This window comes from Anser cygnoides, chromosome 12 (genome assembly GCF_040182565.1).
Source record: "Anser cygnoides isolate HZ-2024a breed goose chromosome 12, Taihu_goose_T2T_genome, whole genome shotgun sequence".
NCBI lineage: Eukaryota > Metazoa > Chordata > Aves > Anseriformes > Anatidae > Anser > Anser cygnoides.
In genome coordinates, this window is record NC_089884.1 from 1,023,383 (window position 1) to 1,040,859 (window position 17,477).

Genomic DNA, 17,477 nt, shown 5'->3' on the forward strand with positions numbered 1-17,477 from the left:
CCGTGAGCACAGCGTCAGGGCCACGAGGGCACCGAGCTGCTCTGTGGGGTCCGGCTGTCCTAAGCTGCCCGGATGGGCAGCGTGGTCCACACGCTGCTGGACGGGGGCACCCAGCTGGGGGAAAGTCCCCGTGTGCTGAGCAAGGGTGAGTTTCACCAAGGTGTCCAGAGAAATTACCAAGGAACAGGGTGAATCTGACCTGAGAACATCTGTGGACTCTCTCACCGCCAGAAACATGAAGAGAAAGGACTGGGAGCCTGGGGAGCAAAGGAGCAGAAATGAAGGAGGAATGTAGGGAATGGTAGTAAAACTCCCCCAAATCTTGTAAAAAAGTTTTTGATTTAGTTTGAAAGGGAGCGGTGAGGCGAAGACACTTTGCTTACACGTTTCACTCGTGGTCGTTTTGCAGCAGCCGGCCCCAGGAAAGCAGCGCAGGGCCTTGCCCAGCCCGAGCCTGCGGCATGTGGCTTACAGCCCAGCCCAAGCACACCTGCGAGCTTCTGCATGCACCTCGGAGACCTTCACAGTTTTCCCAGCCACATCTGCACAACCCAAAAGACACCTGTCCAACAGTGGAGTGAGGCACAGTTATTGATTAAGCAGAGGATGAATTTTGCAGGACCTGTTCCATGCAAATCTCCGAACTGATCACAGAGCAGCACACTTCCGTACCCTTGCTTATTTCCAACAGAGAATGTGTGTGACCTATTTGAATTTTATCTAAAACTATTTTCTTGTTCAAGGTCTCTCAAAGCACTTATTAAAATAATCAGTTTGAACATCACAATGGCTCCAGGAAAACGCAGGAGCTGGAAGATTTTCAGCAACAACTCAAAAAAGTCCTTATGCAACAGTACATATCACATATATCTCAAAATACCACATGCATGGAGAAGTACCATTTAGAGAGATTCTGAGCATTTAACCTTTTCAAAGGGACCCTGGGAACGCTACCTTCTGCCTGGCCAGAGAGCAACTGGCTTTTACATCCTGCGGGAGCTGCCACCCTCTATCTGAGGCACTGAGAGCCAGGATCAGCACTCTGCATTAGCACGAATCCTTGATGTGATGCTTAAACCTATAACCCTCCAGTTCAGAGGGAAAAATTCTACCCAATAAACCTTTCTGACATGCAATAAAATAACACATTTATTTACTTGCTTGAACCCACCAATGTGCTGTTCATTTCAGTGATTGATAGAATTGGGTTATAATAAGCATACTTTATTATTGAAAAATTTAATTTAAGGTTTAAACATAAAACAAATGGTATTTTCAAATCTATTTTAATGAAGACTATCAAAACCATTCCATTGCCATAAGGGAAAAATTCTGTCTCCATATCTGTTATGTATATATGCATAAAATCTTCAGCCTACAAGTATAAGTCGCCTGTCCTTCTATCAATCCATCATTCTGAAAATAGAATACAGAAAGCCTTATTTTTTCACTTAATTTTCATTAGATTCTTGAGGGAATTAAAATAACACAATAATGGGCAAATTCTGCCACTACAAATCCAAATGACAGCAATGAATCTACTTATGGGCGGAATTTGGCCAAAACTCCAGCTAGGAGTGCCAAATACAGAGCAGATACCAATAAAAGAATACTTAGAGCTCAAGTATGTCAGGCAGGTAAATAATATACTGTAAATTCATACAGGAATATGAGTGCCTTTAATGTGCCATTCGGAGTAATGGGCTGGCCGGTGGGACCCCGTGGCGCAGTGCCCGGTGCGTGCCGTACCCGCAGGCAAAGCGCTGCGATGTTCGCACCGGGGGCTGCCGAGGCTCCTTGCCACCTGGGCAGACCCTGCGCTGGGCACAGCCCGAGGCAGCCCCCTCCTACCAGCATCTCCAAAGAGGTTTTTGTTGTACAGGAAATGTGGGACTGCTGGTGTGCCTCCAAGAAGGCTGCTGAACGTCCAGACAGCATCCAGCCCTGGAGAAGTCTAGCAATATGATGTATTGCCCAATGCTCGCGACTCAGTTCTTTGAAATAGAAACTCTTCCTACTACGTGATTAAAGAACGTCTCTCCCTTTGGAGCAGCCAAGCCAGCAGACCCGTCCATATCGCTGCACTGTAAATCAGGTTAACGACCCTTTGTTGGAGGCCAGTTGCATTCGGCAGAGGGACGGTCGCCTCCTTCCTCGGAGGGCTCCAGTTTAGAGCACACGGGTGCAGCCCTTGGCAGTGAGGTCTGGAGCACTCTCCGTTTTCCTGCATGTCCACCTTCATCCTGGGCTGCGCTGCATAAGCGTGGGCCAGGCGATCCCTGAAGTCCCGTGCCAGAAGGGCCATCCAGCAGCTCGCTGGGACACCTCTGCTCTGGCTGCAGGATGGAGAGGCGCTGAGCTGCATGCATTGGCTCGCCCTTGTCCCACGTGCACTGTGCCATTCACCTCTCCCCCCTCACGCGTGCTCGGAAAGAATATTTTGGTGGGTGTATGAAGAAAAGGACTTTATAATAAAACTTTCCCCTGGCAATTTCCAGAGATCTTCCTTCCCACAGTCAGTGCAGATGTCAGCTCGCGCCTCTCTAAGAAGGCAACACAAAAATACACTGGACATGCCAGAAGAAAAGCCCTGCTCCTGAGCCCAGCCCCCTCACCCCTCTTCCCCATGGCTGGGGGGCGAAGGGCTGTGGGTGCCTGCGGTGGGACAGGGGGTTGGGAGCAGCTTCCAGGGGCTGGGGACACCCTGGACCCCCGGTGGCCCAGGGCTGCCCGCCTGGTCATGGCACACAGCACACCCTCAGATCCACAAACCCTGCCACTGTTGGCATTAGGCCCTCACTAAGAGCAAGCAGCCAGGTGCTATCACATCCAAAATTGCCATCCGCGGGCGGTCAAACCCTGCATTGGGTTAAAATGTCTGCCTGCTACTGTCTGGGCTGGCTGCTGTCCTCGGCCCCTTTCTTATTCTTTGGTTTCTGGAGATAGGCAATACATTTTTTAGCTTGAATGCATTTAAAAAAATAATTTGGGTCTGCCTGCTTGTTATAATTCAGTGTGTAAGTTAAATGTTAGCCACGTGCTGAAGTTCGGGGGGTGGAAATAATAGAATTGCATTAAGGATGCTGAGAATGCTCTCATTCACATTTTCCTTAAATTTTTTAAATCACCTCAAACCATAGCAGAACATTAAAAGCACCATGTGTTGGCTGGATTCTTGTTTGATAATTTTTAAATGATCGTCTATATTCTAATTCGGTTTGCACACTGCCCAGATAAATCAACAGATTCATTTCTTCCGTGGGTCAGACCGTTAGCACATTTTGCCTTTTTGCGGAAAAGAAATTTATCTTTTGAAATGACTTATTCTTTCCCTGGATGTTCCTTTGATGCAGGTCTATTGTTTCAGTGTAAAGAAAATGTATTCCTTTAACAGGTTTATGCCTTCAATGGAATTTGTGTAAGTAGGTTCCACTGCACAAACACAAAAAGCCCTAATACATGCAGGCTGGGTCTACATCACGCCGTCAGATGTCAAGTTTGATGGCTGATGGTACTTACACAGATTTACACAACAAAAAGTACATTAAAAGGACGTTAAGATTGTGAGTCAAAGTCACAAAAGCATGGAAATTCACATTTCAGGATTTAAACATCCAATATTGACATGGAATGCTGAATATTAAAACGGTATCCCATTAGAGTTAAGGTACTGAATAATTTTTAATCTAGACTATTAATTTCCTGAAATTTGTTGTTCTCTCTGCCTCTTATGGCTTTCACATTTTTAATTAAGTTTTTGTTGTGTATATGTCCTTGTCTTGTAATTTCAGAGTTGCTCCTTCTGTGTCTAGTATAATTACATAATATATGCAGCATGTGTGATAGCTTAATTAGAAATGTTAACCACTATATGTATTGAAATCATAAAAAGCTTCATGAAACTTTAAGAGTAAACGTTTCTATGTATTTACTGAGGCTTGTAAATGGTTGTTTCCAGTATTATTCTCTAATAAAAACAATTACACCCAACACCAGCCCAACCTGGAGTAAAATTATGAATAATAATAATAATTAGTACTTACACAATCCTTTCAACACGGTGTTACCATTTTCATACAGAACAAACATATTTAGGGGTTAAGTGACTTGCCAAAGGGCTTGCTTCAAGTCAGTGTAAAAGGAAAAAAAAAAAAAAAAAAAAGCCACGCTCAGAAACCAAGCGTCTCAAACCAGGCTCAGGCAGCAATATTAAACTCTCTCTCTTTGATCATTTGACCCCCCTCCCCCATGTGTCTGGCATTATTCTTACAAAACCCTGCTAGGATCCAAACCTTTCAGATGCTGAATTGCTCTTAGGAGATGTTGGACACTAAAATAAATGGGAATTGAAGGTGCTTAGAAACGTGCACAGCCAGAATGATGTAAAGTTAAAAATAGTAAAGTAAATTGTATTTTGAAAATTTTTTGTAACATTAAAAAAAATTATTCCCAAGTTTACACATCTTATGCCAGGCCTTACCCTGGTGTGAATTCTGCGAGGCAATTTTATAAGCCTTCAGAGTAGAAGTGTGTAGCAAAAACAATAGCATGCTGTAACTTTAACTAGCAGTCTTACAGCCTCGCTGCAATAGAAGCAGAAATATGCAAGTTAAACCAGTGGATAAAAAAATCTCCAATGTAATGACTATTTGCTACGCTCTCAGAAGGGGCTGGGACAGCTTATGGGGAGAGGAGAGGAGCACCAGGAGAACGGCAAAGTGCAGTGAGATAAAACAGGAGCCGCTACTTTGAATACAATTTACGTTTGCTAATTCCATTTCTATCTACACAGAAGGGAGGCTCCATCTTACGCACCAGTGCAGCCATTTTGAGCTCACCAAGAACTAACTAGACAGCGAGTGGCATTCTTCCTCAAATAAACCATGATAGTGGCTCAAATGCAAATGGGTGCTGAGTAATGGCTAGTGGATAGCGACAGCCAATATCAACCAAAAAAAAAAACAGGAAGAAGGAATTTTCTTAATATCTCAAGACTACTCCGCAATGCTCGCACCAAAGGAATCGCAGCTCTCCAGAAGTGCTTCCGCATCAACATTTCAGTGTCAAATCAGCGTTACAAGGCACCAACTCGTGAAGGCATGCTGTTTGTAACCGCGGCAATCTGTCCGTGCCCTTGGTGCTGAGCTGGCCCCGAGATGCTGCGGCTGTCACCTCCCATAGGAGGAGAGGACCAGGAGCACCTGGCAAAGGGCTTCTCCAGCCCGGAGCCCTCCAAACGCCAGCCAAGGCTTGCCTGGGTGGTTTTACTCTAAATTAAAGTCTTCAGAAGAGAGGGGAAGCTGACTTATACTCCCACAAGTTTTCCAACATGGATTTTGGGTGGTTAAGCCTTTTTCTCCCCATCAAAAAGCAAAGACGACACAAGTTACTAACAGAGGGATTTTTTTTTGTTGTTTGTTTTTTTCCACATAGTCAAAATTGCACACATCTAAAGTTTGGACTCAAGGTAAGCCAACATGTGAAAGAAAACAGCTGAGAAGTCTGTTCTCCAGCCAGGTGGTCAGAACCCCTCAGCTGAGGACCCCTCCAGCATGGAAATGCCTCCCTGCATCCCAGCAGGATGGGGAAATCCATCGGGATTTCAGCAAAACACTACAATCAATAACTTTGTAAAGCTTTTTTTCAGCAATCAAAGTGTTACCAAAAACCGGGCACAATTCTGCACTGCCCCTGCAGCCCCAGCTCACGTCTCCGTGCTGCCTCCATCCCCAGCCCAGCAGGCATCGCGTCCAGCCTGCCACAAGGCTTCCGAGGGCACTTTATTTTTTCCAGGTGTCCTGCACTGGCTTATTTATGGTCTCACTTTCTTCCTCAGTGTGAGAAATCCTAGCTTTTAGCCAGCTGTAAAGGATTGGTAAGAAGCATTTGTAAGGGAAAAAAAATTAGCAACGCTTTTTTCTTACCAACCTTTGCCCACCTTATTAGGCCGAGAATTTTCCAGTGTGCTTAAATAAGCCCCGCAGCACCCTTGCGTTTGACCTGCGAGCAGCATTCAGCACGTTATTACAAAAACCAGCTGAAACATGGTCACATCTGATAAACCTGGGCTTGCCTGAGCCTTTCCGAGGAAAAACTTCCCATGAGAGAAGAAGAAAAAAAAAAAAGAGAGACAGAAAAAAAAAAAGACATGTATTTCTGTTCTCATGGGCTTTGGCAAAATCACAGCGACCCACCTGAGAAAGCCCAGAGGCAGCACTTCCCTCACCACCCAGTAACATCTCCCGTGCCCACTGCCCGGCCCAGGGGCAGAGGTGTCCGGGTGGCGCCCACCCTGCGCCGTGCCGCGGGGGAGCCAGTCCCAGCCGAAATGACATCGAGCAGCTGCTGCAGCAGAGGTCGCAGCCCTCCAGCTGCACACATCTGGCTTTTTAAGAACACTGCGGTGCCACCAGGGCCGGTGGCGCCGTCGGGCGGCGCTCAGCAGAGCAGGATGCGGCCCCGGGGCCACGCTCACCGCAGAGCCCCGGTGCCAGGTGCTCGGCCGTCAGAAACGTGCCCAGAGCTCGGCTTCAGAACAGAAGCGTGAAGGCCCTGGAGAAGTTGTTACTTGAAAGAGAATGAATCTTGGGTTTATCAAAACGAAGTGTCAGATACCTTTCTGCATATGCTGGAGAGACTCTACCCTGCGTGGTTAATGGCAGGTTATTCCTTTTCTTATGCTGTCAACTATTGTTACTGATTGTTAATAGCATTAATATTTCCATCACTTAATTTATTTTATTAATCCCATTCAGGTTTACCATTACCAGCATATGAACTGTAAATAGCAATAATAATGCCATCAAGGTTAATATCGCTGATGCTGAAGGGTATTATGTAAAACACCGCCTGTGAGCGGCAGCGAGACGGGCGCCTATAAAACCTCGCGTGAGATAGTGGGGGGGGTTAAACAAAGGTCTCGCGCAGATTTACGGAATTGCGTTATCTGGTGGAAGAGGTGAAGATTTAATACCAAAAGCCTCCTTTAAATTTCCCGTAATGTTCCTTTCTATCCCCCGACTGTAAAAATATAGCCAAAGAACATTCTTAAGGAACAGCATTTTTATCTTAAATTATTAAAAGTCTAATAGTGGCTTCAGTTTTCTTCTAAAAGCACAGCCACTGGAAATAGGCGATTTGTCAACTTTTAAATCACAATATGCAGGCGTTAGGGTGATTGCAAACAGCGGAAGGAGAAGGTCTGCCTGAGAGAGTACAGGGCAAGCAAAATCCCTGCTGGTGGACTCCGAAACACCAGGGCTAGGGGGGAGAGGGGCCTGAGCCAGGGCTGGTCCTCGCCCTTCCAGGTATGCACCACAGCCGCGGAGAGCAGCAGCGCCCAGCAGCGAGCACACTGGTGAAATAATACTGCTAAAGCTGCTAGCTAAGTTTATCTGCAATGAAAAGGCCAAAATATCTCCAGGCAAACCAGCCTTCGCGCTGGTGGAAAACCCAAGGTGGAGGAAGGGGACGCAGCACCCAGCAGCCCAGCACCACCGTGGGCAGGAGGCGCAGGAGAGCCCGCGGGCTGGGACGGGGACACCAGAGGGAGACACGCGGGGACAGCCCTGCCAGCCCCCCAGCAGCCCGAGGGAAATGTTTGCAGATGCTGCCCTGGAATAAAGGGGCGGAAGATTCAGAAGAAAATTTTGAATCCTATAGAAATTCCAGGAGAATACAGAAGCTGCTAGTAAAGAGGCCACTGAATACAGTAGTTTAGAGAAATCTGGAGAAAGGCACCATTTGCACCTCTGGGATGGATTTCTGAAGGCTAAAGAACACGTCAGCTTCCTGCGCTTGGACAGGGTGATTTAGTATTCACACCACTTTATTTGGGAGGAATTTGTAAAAGAGTTTGAGCTATAAAATACCTTTCTGCTCATTTTTCATTGATGCTGCTGCAGCGATTGCAGAAGTCTGCCAGGGCACGGAATTAAAAGGAACGTTTTCATGGAGGAAGGCTTCGTCCTGCGGTAGGAAGTGGCCCGTCGGCACAGACCCTCCTTTCTTTGTTACATCTGCCTTGCCTTCCTCTAAGAATTAAATTAGATATACAAGGGAAAAAAAGAGAGAGAGGGAGAGGGGGAGAGAGGGAGGGCAAGAAAGGGAGGGAGAGAGAGAAGAAAAAAAAGGCTCAGGCAGGAATATATTTCCTATGCCTGGATAAGGGGAAGGATTCGAGGTAATTGCTTGCTTTTCTCATTGTTCTCAGCTGCCAAGCAGAGATTCATAGAGTGTCTGCAAAGATCTCTCTCTTTTTTCTTTTCCTTCTAATTCTTCACTCCCCCCCTCCAAACCATCACAGACCCCCAGCCCCGATCCCTCCCCTTCCCGGTGCTTATTCCACCCTAGGAAAAAAAAAGTAATTTGTCTGTTTTATTTATGATGCAATGAAGGTATGCTGAACGCATCGGGATAACCTGACACTGGTCAAACTATCTGTCAGCAAAGAAGAACTGCCTTCATACTCCAACGAGTGCATAATTTAACCATTTCTCCACCACAGGGCAGCGCGCGACCATTCATTTGCAGCGAGAGGTTTTGTCACTGTTCCTTTCACAATAAAAATCAGGTTTGTTGCACCCTGGCAAAAACTGGAATTTGACGTGTTTTCAATCAGCCCTTTATCTTCTCATTTTCACTAGTCATATACAGATTGTCTGCATGTAATAAAACTTCTACTTGGAAAAATATAAAATGATTTGAGATATTCATATGAAAGCCAGGTCCCAAAACAAGATGGAAAACACAAATCTGCCAGCTATGAAACCAATTCAGGATGGATTTAGGACCCAGATAGATCCAGACAATTGGATGCTGAGTATGGTGAAGAAACAGTAATGCCTCGGGTCTGAAAGAAGTGCGTATAATCCTATCCTCCTGATGCACAGGGAGGCAATGGCTACGGCTCTGAGAGCAAATGCAGCCCGTCCAGTGGCCGGGGTACAACGAGAACGGAAGGAGGAGAGAGCAAGCAAGAGAACCATAGCAAAAATATTTGGAATGCACACTAAGGATTAAAAAAATAAAATTAACTGCATCTGAGCTTTACATAATAATAATAATAAACAATCTATTCAAGCCCTGTTGAAATAGGATGGAGCAAAGAAGGGAAAGGCTTTACTAGTTACGTTCCACCATTTTAAATCAGCCACAACATTTTTTCCTCATGGCCAGCACCACAGTGACCAGGCCAGTGGCTGGGAAGCCCCCTCCTGCCTGGGCCATGCCTGCGGCCGCCCCTGCCCACCGCCGGCTGTGCCGCGGCCGCACCGCAGCGCTGCTTGGCCAAGGAGGGTGAGCACGGCCGGCGTGAGCAGCTCCGGCTCCCCGCTTCCCCACAGCCGTGCCATTTGCTGCTCTAATTCTTGATCCGAGACGGGAAAGGACACACCGAGTTCGAACAATTCCATTTTTTATTTCACCATAAAAAACAATGCTCGGGATTAGGCCCTGAACTGTGAGATCTCGCGCCACGAAGCCCTGCCGGGCAAGATTTCCTGAATAAGTAGGATTTGAGCACACTGAAAATATTCTGATGTTTAATAAATGACAGAACAAAATATGGAAAAAAAGATTTTGAAATATAATGCAATGCATGCAACAGGGATCAGAAAAGGAACTCCAGGAAATAAGGGGCTTGATGAATAGGTTCTGCTTATGATCCTATTTATTTCTGATGCACACCAGCATTTGCCTTTGCACTGTAAGAACGCAGAAAAAGATTTTATGAATGGGAATATCTGCAGCAAGAGGACCGTACCCTGGCAGGGAGCTGACAGGCAGGGTCGAAGCAGAGCCACCAGGCTGTCCCCAGCGCCCCAAGGGACGGCCTCCAGTGCAGCCACCCTCGCCTGGGGACCGGGACACTGGGGCCGAGCCGGCACCCAGCTCCTGGTGCTCTTTTGCTCCTGCTGCCGGGCTGCTTTTGTCCATCCTTCGTGGAAGGAGGAATTGCACAATTAAAATCTGGGTTTCTTCTGTATTCTGAGACAATTTGCTGAGAAACAGGCATTTAGAAATGACATAAATTTTTCATTGTGAGATTGTTTAGGAGCGGACCCTTGTAGTTATATTGTCTACTTACCTGCAACTACTTATGTATTAAACACACGTTAAGATAAAAACAAATACATTTGGCAAAAAATAAAAATAAAGATATTTTGGATATGGGGAATCAATTTATAAAAGAATAGATTCTCTAGCAGATACATCTAAAAAGACACATTGTGCTGTTTGTCCTGTCATTCTGGAAATCCCACTTCTGCACAAATATGATGAATGTTCCTATGTTTTTTACACAAAGATTGCTCTGTAATAATTAGTGTATTTAGGAACAGTCCACTTTACTTTCTTCTCGCCCTTTATTTTTTTCACTACTGAATGAAGAAATAACATGAAGTTACAAGGACCGGCCGATCTCTTTTTAATTCACAACCATCTTAAAATGTGAAAATACAAACAGAGATAAATACATCAAGCTTTAATTTTATTGTAAAATTGCAAATAAAATTAAAATTAGTTTAAACAATTAACATTTGTTTAGAAAAAGGCACAATGAGGTTGAAATATTCTGTGTCTGTTTTTAACTTGAACCAAATTTTTAAGGCTGTTATAAACCTGAAAACAGGATGTTAATACCCAAAACACTTGCATTAATTTAAACATAAGAGTCCAAATAACATCATTATAATTCTGAACAGCTTGTTTTATCTCCTCAAATCCAGAGTTAAAACCTGCTAAAATAAAATTACAAGAGCCTTTTGAACAGACAAGCTCCTTCAAAAGAAACTGTACAGTTTTGAAACCTGATTTGTGTTACAGATTTTGAAGTGTTCATAATTTGTATTTGTGAAACAAGCTGGATTATTACAGCAGGGGAGATCCTATCAGTTTACAGTCTGCCTGAATTTCATACAGAAATCTGACAACACTCCTCCATGATCCCCTCTTTAAGTAATTGCTCTGCCATTTTGTCGTTGCTTCTTTTTCACCTGACTCAGCCTCAGAGAACCCAAACCGCACGTTTTAAAGCAGATTTCAATGTCCCAAAACAAAATTTGCAATTAACAATTCTTTTATCATCCCTCTTCAACATAAAGCAAAGGCGCGTTTATGCTGATGTAAGGGAATTTGCTGCGAATCAGTTATTTTTTACTTTAGCAAGTGACTTGAAGCAAATGAAAATCCTACTTGGCGAAATAAAAGAATCCCCATTCCCGTGCTGGAATGCTCAGATTCTGGAAGAAAAGTAGAACATATTTTCAGAGAAAAGCAAATAACAAGGGAAAGAAAGAATAAAGCAGGTAGCAAAAAGAAACTTGAAGAATCAATTCACACCTCTCATTAGCAATGTAAAGCACGATTTGGGTTACGGATGTCAGCGACACCCGCGGTACCGTCCCCGCGGGCAGCAGGTACTTTTGTTGACGCGGCCTTTGGGTGCGATGCGGGCCGGTACCACCCCGGGAGCCCAGGTGCCACCCCGGGAGCCCAGGTGCCACCCCGGGAGCCCAGGTGCCACCCCGGGAGCCCAGGTGCCACCCCGGGAGCCCTGCTAAAACCCGGACGCGGCCCCACCACCTTCCTCAGCCTTCGCCGAGTTGGGGACGGGGAGAAGCGCCGACTGTTTGCGGGCGGTGTCGGAGAGCTGCGAGCAACGCCCGGGCGCGTCCGCAGGGGCAGGCGGCCAGGGAGGGCAGATCGCCCCCGACCCGAGCCCCCAGCCCCCAGACCCCGGCGGGCTCCGGGCGCTCCCCGCGACCCATCGCCCCGCCGGGCACGGGGCCGGTCCCCGGCTTCAAACTGCGCCCACCTCGCCCCACAGGAGGACCCGGGCCCGGCTCCCCGCCGCCCCTTCCCTCCCCCCTCGCCCCCCCCCGGGCATCATTTGCTGCCATCATCGGGATTTTTCTACACGCGCGGATCGCGCCCGGCTGCCCGCGGGGCTGCGCTGGGGGCCGCGCGGCCGGGGCGCTTCGGTGGAGGGCGGGCGCCCTCTGCAGGCGGAGCCCCCCCGCAGCCCCGCTCCGCTCCCCCCCCGCAGCCCCGCTCCGCTCCGCTCCCCCCCCGCAGCCCCGCTCCGCCTCCCGCACGGCGGCGGGGACGCGGCTGGGGAGCCCTGGGCAGCCCCCCCCGGGCAGTCCCCCCCCCCCCGGAGCCGCGCAGAGCAGGGCTTTTTGGGGGGGTTTCTCCTAAAAACGAGGCGTGTCGGCGAAGCCCTGCCCAGACACCTGTGCGGGACGCGTGCGGGCGCGGTGCGCTGCGGGGTCTGCCTGGGGGGGGGGGGGGGGTTCTGACACAGGGCACGCGGGGAGCTGCGGCGGGGGGGTAAAACAGAAACGGAAAGGGCCAAACGCGAGGAGCCCGCTCCCACGCGAGGCCCGCCGGGCCCAGCAGCGCCACGCACGAGGCCTTCCCCGACCGGCGGCGGGGGCGCTGCGGCAGAGGGTGGGATTAGGGAAAAAACGTTCTCCGAAGGGAAAGCATTTCAAAAGACGTCATGAAATGAGAATTTACTAGTCTTTTCCAAGACCTAATAACGCCTGTGCAGCACAATAGACATTGCTCACTCTGCCACAGACAGGACTTTCAGGCTCCTTTTTGTCCCCGGCCCCCCTCCCCCTTTAAGAATATAGCTTATGCAAACCTCACAACAGACTTTTGCCTGAGATTGTATATCAGAGCAGCAGGGGGGCTGATGAAGTGCTCATTTTTTTACATCAGTCTTATAAATTGCTCTCCCCATTAATTGTTTCCATGGAAACAATGCATTTGGCTTGTAGGGGGACCCTGAATTTTTTTTAATGGGATTCTTAAAAACGGGCAAAAGGCGGGTGGGGGGTAGGGTAGGTGCTCCCGAACGTCCTCAGAAAAGATCCAGCGTGACTTCTAACAAAATGTGCAATTAATTGCTTGTTTCCAAATGTTGCTAGGCTGAATCCAGATTAAATCAAGGATCTGAAAACATTATTCAAATGACCAGGGGAAAAAAAAAAATGAAACAAAAGGGCAAGTACAGATTACGTGACAGCACAGACGAGAATTTTCAAACACCTCCTAGCAAAACACAGTCATGAGACCATGACCAAATAACAATTCTTTAATGTCACAGCCTTAACTAATAATTTAAGCATGAGCAGTCCCTGATAACCCATCAGATCTTCCAACAAACATTGCGTTCCTTGCAAAATCTCCGCACGCTGCTCTGACAGGGACAGCGGTAGCTACACACAAGCCTGCGCCACCAATGCGCACAGCTGCACACGCACGCACGCACACACCACCTTCCCTTTCCCCACTCTTCAAGTGCCTGGGAGGATTTTTCTTCTATTTTTTTTTTCTTTTCCCAGCAGGGAAAGTATTTGTATTACAGGGTATGAAACTAGTCCAACATGCAAGCATATTTAATTTGGAAAATGTGTGGCTAAATGCCACTTGTTATGGGATTAGTTAACAGCTGCGAGTCTGCTACTGTGGAAAGAATTTTTTCCAGGGGAAAAAAAAAAAAAAAGAGGAAAGAGAAAGAAAAGGATTTAACTGAGAATTGCTATGTGTCGTCTCCCAACTTTCCCTGCACATTTTCAAGTTACATTCAGTTTCTCAGCTCTCTATGGGGTTGTCCTCACTTAACTGCCAGCTGAAGCTATCTACACTCACATTAACTCCTCTCGAGTCAGTCTGCTTGGAGCGAGAGCCGTCAGCACCAGCAAGCAACACTCGAGCTGCCAGGCATGCGCCAGGGCGGCAGCGCCCGGCTCGGCCCCGCGGCGTTGCTGGCGGCAGCCTCGTGCCCACACCTCCGGGTCAGCTCCGGCCGGGAGCCCCGAGCTCGGCTGAAGATACGCCCGAGCATCAGGTTACAGGCAACGCTCAAGTTATACCTCAACGCTAACAACGCAGCGAAGACAGGCTCTAAATTACTTGTTAAAAATACCCTACTCGTCCTGAGTGTCCTATAGTGTCCTCCAACGATAAGTGCTATTAATGAAGGAGAATTTCACTGTTAACAAATCAGGCAGATAAGGCACAGCCACAAGTGGCTCCTATTGTTTCTGTCCATATGGCCATGACCTTCCTATGTGACCGCTGACAGATTTTTTCATGAAGATGCCAAGAAGCAGGTTTCTAGGCCACAGCATGCCCTTCTCTGCATCCCAAAGTGTTTCTCATCAGTATCGTGTTGTGGGTCAGGCTCTAGGGACGGGGTCAATGCAGGGAGCAGCTCCGGAGCGAGCGGTCCCCAGGGCCACCTCCTGGAGAAGATCCTGCAGATCCCTGCCAGGCGAGGCAAGAGGAGGGGAGGCACCAGGGGATGGAACAGGCTCCCCAGCCCAGCAGTGAACCCCAGAAATTTGTTTTCTTGCCCCAGACTTGCTGCTGCTGCTTGCACAAGTGGTAACAAAAGAGAGAAGTCCCCATCAGTCACCCCCGTGACCCCAGGCACTGGCTGCTTGGGCTCCGGGCTCAGGTTGCCCAAACCCCTGTGTTGTACTGTGGGGAGGGAGTGAGGAAGACGCAGCACACGAGCGGGAGCAGGTGAGGAAGGCTGCCTGGGCTGGGCTGCCTCAGCCCCCAAAAACTGCCCCAGGGGCTCTGCCCAGCCCCGGGGCCTGCAGGAGCTCATCCGACCAACTCCGCTTGTGGCACTGGCATCCTTTGGAGGTGGGAGCCGTCGCCTCCAGCAGTTATCCCAAAACCACGGTCACCTGGGGGAAAACACAGTTCTACGGCTACCAGGTATGAGAGGGGGCAAGGCAGTCCTGTCCCATCTGGGCTCCCCAGAAGCGGTGCTGGTCATTCTCCAGCTGATAATTCTGTTTTAACGCCATGCTTACTCCCACAGCTTGTATCATAGAAATGAGACACAGATAGTCATATGATATGGCAGAAAAATCTCTCTTTGGCTGTTTCTTTTGGATACCATTCGCCAATTGCTTTTATGTCATACACACAAATATGATCACGCTGTGCTGACAGACACCCCGCAATTATGTGGACAAAGACAGATGCTACGTGGCATTTTTCTGCTGGAAATGATACTCTGAAGTGTATCACGGGGGCAGGGGATAATTGGGAGCAAGTTTCTTAAAATCACATTTCTGCTACACTGGTGCCAGTTCGCTGACCCTAGCTGAGCCACGTCCATTGACACCCCACAGCCCAGACCTCCTCCGACCAGAAGGACCCTCTTCTCCTTGAAGAGCCAAAGGATGACCAAGCCAGTGTCAGCCAGGGCTGTGCTCTGTGTTTCACAATGATGCAGCAAAATATTCATTTTCCAGCATTCTCTCTTAAAATTGACCAAATGAAACCCACTGCGTCCAAAGTGTGCACTTTGGACCATCAGTCTCTTCAGGGAGGTGCAGTGAAGCTTTTTTGTATTTGCCCACATTTAAAAGTAGGGCCACTTTAAGAGGAATGAGTGAGAAGTATGTTCTGTCATTTCAGAAATGAAAGGCATTTACCCTCAAGACAATAAAACAGATCTTTTAAACCTTTCTGATGCAAGAGAGGAAACGCGAAGTTTACAAAAGTAAAGCTCCACTCCTGCAAGTACAGCCCTGATCTTCCTCCCAGTGCAGTTCACCAAAATCAATACAGTTGCTCACGAGTGAAGCCGCAGATGTAAGCAAATGCTTCCCTGGCTGAATCTTATATTAATATTAAAGTTGCATTAAAGAAAAAAATCTTCAGAGTAAATTCAAAAGTTTGTGCAGTTAAAAAATCATGTGTGAGTCGTATTTGTGCTAATATTTTTCATTATATTATGTAACGTATGCATGCAGTTAAAGCCCACCTACCTCAGGTGACGACCTGGCAGCACCCCCCTGCAGGACACACGGGCACCCCGCGGCACAACGCCCGCAGCCCCCCCAGCCCCAGCACCCCCTCCGGCCACCGGCCACCTCGGCTTGGCAGCCACAACCACTGCCTTCGGACCGTCCTGCAGCTCCAAGCTTATGGGGTCGAAACAAACACTTCTTTGCTTTGTATTGTACTGCAAAGGTCCTCAAAATACTTGAAAAAGCAACAGGTATTATACAGGAAGGACATACGTGGTAAAGACCGACAGGAATTTTGAAGAGGTGACAGCGATCACTTCCCCCAGACCTTCAGACCGTCATCTTTCCTCCTATTTTATGGAGCCACACAAAGTAAATTCCAGCTGCTAACCATACAGAATGAGAGCTGTTTGCTAGAGACCTGATAATGTTTAAAAATATATAGTCAAACATCTTGCTAAGTGAAGGCATGATAAAGCAAAGTCCATCTCTTACACTAACCTTCAAGGTAAAATTAATAATTAATTGGTAAAGCCAGGACATGGAATGATTGCTATCAATATTTTAATACTTTTACTGCTAATTTCATTCTCCCTTCATAATCTGCTTTCTGAAAAAGCAAGAGAGCTACATGTGCATTCCCAATGAGCTCCCCTGCCTCAGCTGGGGTCAGCGTTTGAAGCGAAATACCGCTCTGAAGTGTGCTGCGAATGTCATTTCTACACGGAACGAGAAACACAACACAACATCCATGCTTCCAGCTGTTGGGTGTGCTTGGCGAGCGAGCCGTCCCCGTGCCCGCTGCGAAGCAGACCCTGCTGCAGCCCTGCACCACGCTCTCCTCGCCTGCAGTGCCTTTGTGAAATTTTGGTGAGCACGACTTTAGTGACGGTTCTGCTAGAGCATACAGGAAAAGAATACACAACTCAGCTCAATTCCTTGCATGAGAATTTTTTAACAGGAGTGAAAAAACAAACCCCTAAGACCCAGAGAGCAAATAGTGTCTGTATTTGGCAATGTATGCAGGGTTTTCTTTCAGGTACACGGGTGGTCGATGCTGCAGCTCGCCCAGCCAGGACAGAGAGAAACATGGGTTTGCTTTTCATGAATATCAAAATGCAGCCGTAAACTTCTGTGAGCGCTCAAAACTCCAACTTCCCTGGGCAAGGAGATGCCCAGCGCAGGACAGAGCGGCCGGGGAAGGCACGTGCGTCCAATGCCCACGGACGAAGGGCCCAGAACTGCGCAGGAGCAGGCGAGGGGCAGGAAGGCGACCCCGCTGCTGGGAAGAGAAGCGTGTCCTCGCCTGCTTTATTTACTCTTTATTAGTCTAATGAGGCTGTTTCCCGGGAGTTTAATTACCATAATAGAGACAATTCCTTTCTTAACCCTCTTTACAGCCGGGAACAGAAAGAGCCTATGAAAGGGTAAAGCAGAAAACAAGAGCCGGCCAGGAGAGAAGTCATGTTTGACTCTGTCGGAGCAGAAAGGGACCAAACCTCGGCCACGTGGCTGGGAGCTGGGCAGCCACGGCATGGGGCTCCCGGCCACCCCCGTGCCCACTGCCCCACGGGGCCGCCGCCAGGACGCGGAGAGCACATGATGAATGCTACAGAAAATGTGCGGGTTACCAGCCCTTTGAAACCCTACCTCGTCATCATTTTCCATTTATAGTTTACTAATGAAATTAGA